Source organism: Oryctolagus cuniculus, chromosome 2, assembly GCF_051225735.1.
Source record: "Oryctolagus cuniculus isolate XC-2025 breed Fujian yellow rabbit chromosome 2, ASM5122573v1, whole genome shotgun sequence".
In the NCBI taxonomy this organism is placed as follows: domain Eukaryota; kingdom Metazoa; phylum Chordata; class Mammalia; order Lagomorpha; family Leporidae; genus Oryctolagus; species Oryctolagus cuniculus.
Genome location: NC_142868.1, coordinates 179,516,115 through 179,521,012, shown reverse-complemented (window position 1 = coordinate 179,521,012; position 4,898 = coordinate 179,516,115).

The following is a 4,898-nucleotide window of genomic DNA, read 5'->3' as shown; positions in this document are numbered from 1 at the left end:
TCACGGAAAGCAGTAATTGGTGTCCCTAACAATACAGCTCTGTTTGCTCTTGGCTGTGGGTTACAGTCACCATGCAGGAGCCCCTGGGCACACCAACCAGGGCGGGGCTGCAGGGACATGGGCCACCGGGATGGGGCCGAGACTTTCTGCCATAAGCTCCCAGAATCCACCCTGGGAGGCAAGGCTCTTGCAATACCTGCTTCCGGGTTGGCGTGAGGGGAGAGCCCCGGGCTCCTGGGTGCACCTGGCAGGTAAGTGGTGCCTGCTCTCGGTTCCCAACTCTGCCCTGGCCAACCTGGGCGACCTCAGGCAAGCCCATTTCCCTCTGAGGCCTCAGTCTTCATGTTTTGTAACAGGAGGAGAGGTGTACTCATGAACGCTCAGATTCCCTCCAGCTCTGATACTACAGGGCCCCGGAGACCTGGCTCCACCTGGCATTGCTGTAAACGCCCGGTGCCATGGCACAGGGGCCCATAGCAGGTGGGCGAAGACCTCAGAGCTCCAAGCACCCAGTCTTTTTCTCTGTAGGGGACTGGGCATCCCTTTGTGCCTCAGCTTCCCTCTCCTTCTTTCCCTCTTTCTCCAGTGGTCTTGTATGTGGAATTCCCCACGTGGCCACCGCTGTCAGAGATGCACAGAGCAAGGAATGCAAGGCCACAGGCACCGCCGCATGCCAGCGCCTTCCCGGCCTGTCTCACGGGGCTAAGCGGGCCGAGGGCAGACAGTTCAGTGAATGTTAAGGGGAGCAGAGCAGGCTCAGAGGGGTCTGGTAGCTGCTCTGTACCCCACCCCCATCAGGCAGCGGGACCGCGATTCCGACACAGGCTTCTTTGACCTACGTTCACGGCCCTCTTTGTGGCTTTGAGCGAAGCACAGAAACCACACTCTGCAGCCCACTCTGCAAACGACTGACTTGGGTGTAGCGATGCAGTGATGTTGTCACGGTTACGCAAGCTCAGGTGGCAGAGCCCCACCCCTCCCCCAACTGCATCTTGTGCCTACAAACCTAGGGCTGCCTCTGGACTCATCACAGCTGCCTCAAGAGAAAAGCCAGTGGGGTTCCTTCCTTCCTTCCTTCCTTCCTCTCTCATTTCCTTCTTTCCAGGAATGTCCCCTCCCCTCTCAAGTGCTCACGTGTCCCAGACAGGAAACCGCGTGACGTGCTCATAGTGCAGATAACACAGCCACTGCTTTGCCAGGCCCCGTGTGTCCCCCGAGGGGTGAGGCTCGGGCCCATATGTCAGTGCATGTGCCCAGGGCCCGACAGCAGCTGACCCAGGGCTGCCAGCGAGGGCTGTGGGGGCTCTCAGTAGGGACCCCAGCAGTAGCTGCCCCCTCTTGCTGTGTGTTGTATGCAGGGTGTCTTGCTGAGTCTGGGTAAGTCTGTACTGCCCATGACCCAGAAAGCTGCAGAAGCGGGACATGCCCCGGTGGGGCACTGAACTTGGCCTTCCTCTAGACTGTAGCTGTCTTGCCATCGCCTGGCGCGTGGCAGTCCCTCCCTACATCTCTCCTGAACTGCACTCTCCTCTCTGAGTTCTTCCTGCACCCTTCCAACCTCTACCCACCACTAAGGGGACTGACTGACAGCTGGGGTTTTTAGGCCTCCAACTGCGCTTGTTACGTGTATCCCTTGGGCCATGAATAAAACAATGTCCCCACCCCTACTGCAGAAGGTAGCACTCCAACTTGTTTGGAAAACTTGGGCTAAAGCACAGCCAGGCCGGGCATTCTCCCCACTTCCCAAGAAAATACCTATGGAGGAGTCCCATTGGCTTCAGATGCGTGTGCAGGGGCTGGCACATGTGTTGAGCTAGCAAACATGCACAAGGTGTGCAAATCACACGGACAGCTCCATGAGAGTTACAAAGTGAACACACCAGTACACACACCACTCAGCCAAGAAACAGAACCCGGTCCCTCCCGTCTCTGCCCTACCCAGACCCCACAAGGCCACATCCCTCATCCCTCGAAGGGCGTCCACAGCAGAGTCCCAACTCTGCCCCTGAATGCCCAGAGTCACGCCCACCTGGGCTCAGAGTTCCCCTCACAGCTCCGGCTTCTCTCCGAGCACCTGCCCCCAATCGTCCTGCCATGTTTTCAGGCCGTGCCCTTCCCTAAAGCTCTCCCAACACCAACAGCTCCTCTCAGCGTCGGCTTTGCCCTCTGGGATCGTTTTAAACAAAGCTGGTGATTTTTCTACAGCGAACATCCTCAGAAATCGAGAGGCACCTCAGAGCCATCCTCTTCCCACCCCGCCCCAGCTCCCCAAGACACTGCATTTTGTACCTTTCTCTGGCCTCAGGCAATTCCTTTAAGACTCTCGCCCTGGGCCCTGGCCCTGCGCCCTGCGTATGCGTATGCGTGCATTCTTGAACCCGGGTCCTTCCTGGTGCTGTCTGCCCAGCACCCTCCCATCTTCTGCTGTCAACGTCCTGTCTGATCCCAGAGGCCACGCTCACTGCTCCCACCTCCAGGAGGCCTTTTCTGATGAGTCCCTTCTGGAAGCTTCCCCGCCCCCCCCCCCCCCAACCTTCACCAGAGAAGCCTGGCGTGGCTGCCTTGTGGTGTCGGCCATTTTCTGCCTTGTTGAGAAGTTATTTGGGAATATTTCTCATCCCTCCTTAGATTCCACGTTCTCTGCAGACCAACACTTTCTGGCCCGTCTTTGTTTTCCTGGAGATTTCTACGTGAACAGTGGGTGCCCACAGTAGGTCCCTTGCAGTTCCAAGTGGTAGACACTCAACTGGCTTCACACGAGGGAAATCCCTCAACACATAACGTGTAAGTCCAGGATGACAAAGATTAGAGGCACGATGGGTTCAGGTGCCCCAGCAATGTCCACTGCTCAGCTCGCTTCCCTCTGGGCAGCTTGTCCCCAAGGACCAGTCAAAAGAGTGTGCTTCTTCTCCAAGGGCTCCAGCCAGAGCTGAAAGGCCTGATTCTCATATGCCGGTTGTGGGTTGCGTGCAGCCCTGATGCAATCAGTGTCTGTAGCGCGGGCAGTGGGATGTTCTGGCTGGTCAGGAGTGGACCGAGGGTCCATGCGTCCACCCCTACAGCAAACCCACACACATGGGAGGAGGAAGTGGGGGTTCCCCAAAGCAAAATCAAGGCGCTTTCGCCGGAGGAGGGAGACGTGGATGCTGGCCCAGCCTTTGTTAGAGTTCAACAGAAATGGAGGAGCCCTGGGACAAGCAGCTGGCTCCCTTGCTCCAGGCCTTTCTCTGAGTTTCTCTTGTATTCCTGGAGCCTGACACCTACCTTAACTGAACCTCAGTTTCTTTATCTGAAAGAAAGGAGTCAGTAAGGTGGGCCCTGTCTACTGCATAGGCTGTTGAGAGATCACAGGTGACCCACCTGTGTGGAGAGATGGATTCTTTGGAGTGCTCCAATGCTGTGAGAATGTGGGAGTCCAGGAACACTGGGGAACAGCGCTGCACCTGTATTGAAATCCCAGCTCTGCTGCTTTTTAGCTCTAGAAACTTGGGTGAGGTTACCTGTCTCCCTTTTAAAATTTTATTTATTTGGGACGGAGGGAGAGAGAGGTGAGGCCAGGGTCTGGAGTTGGGAGCCAGGAACTCAAAGCCGCTCTCCCCCATGGGTGGCAGGGACACAACGACTTGAGCCATCATTTGCTGCCACCCAGGGTGTGCATGGTAGGCAGCTGGGGTTGAGAACAGAGCCAGGACTCAAATCCAGGCGCTCTGACATGGGATGCAGGCATCTTAACCACGAGGCTAAATGGCTGCTGTTGGAATTTACCTCTCTTGACTTTGGTTTTCCTCACTGTTGAATGAGGACAATAATTGTAACTACTTCATGGGGTTGTTGCAAATATTAACTGAGTTAATATATATGACCCAATTACAGTAATGTCTGGGACAAGGTGAGCCTATAAAAAGGTTTTACAGGTGTCACCATTGTTATCGCCTCACATCCTCACAATTTTGTGTGTTACTCTTTGTTCTTAGCTAGGCTGTCAGCTGCCTGAGGGCAGGGAGACTCCGGCTTCCGGCTTCTCTTGTGCCCCCTCCCCAGTAAGGGCCCAGCAGGTGCCTGCACCCGGGCTGGTAGGCGGCTGTGATCCTGCAGGGTCCTGGGCCCCGTACCGTGTTAGAAGTGGCCAGAGCTGGCCTAAGCCGCTGGCCTGGGCACGGGGAGGGTTCAGCGAAGCTGGGTGGAGCCTGAACAGCTCCTTCCCTGTTGGCTTCCGGATTCTCAGAACAGGAGGGGCCTGGAGGAGGCAAGAGATGGCCCAGACCTGGTGTGGGCAGAGCCTGACTCCTGTAGGCCTTCAGCACCGCCGGCGCCCCACAGCAGGGCCCGAATGCAGATGAGGAGGCCAGCGACTGGAGAGGTCAGGGGCCTGGCCCAGGTCACACAGCCGGCCACGGCCGCTGTGTCCCCGGAGCCCATCTCCCAGGGCCAACTCCTTGCGCGGGTCTCAGAACCAGACGGAAAGGTGAGGCAAGTGGTTCTGTTCTTCCTCTCTGGACCTGACCAACATTCCTCAGGGTGACTTCTGCCTGACTCATAAAGATATTTCTAAATGACCGCACTGGTCATTTTATCTCTGGAATGTATCCGGCTTTAAAAAAAATACAGAAAAACCTGGTGGTGGGGAAGTACCCTCTTCCTGCCTTCCAGGGCTGTCACCCTCCTAGGCGGCTCCCAGCGGCCCTGTGGGAGTGGCTGGAAGGCCTCATTTGCATAGGCCTCCTGAAAAGTCTTGCACAAACTTCAGGGTAACTCTAAATGTGGTCTAAGGCAACAAAAAGACTGTGCTGTTGATGTTTGCTTGCTTTTTTTTTTTTAAATTGAGGGTCATATAAAGTGAATAAAATGCCATAATCGTAAAGCTGGAGCTTGCAAATTTCTTTCAGATGTAAGCCATG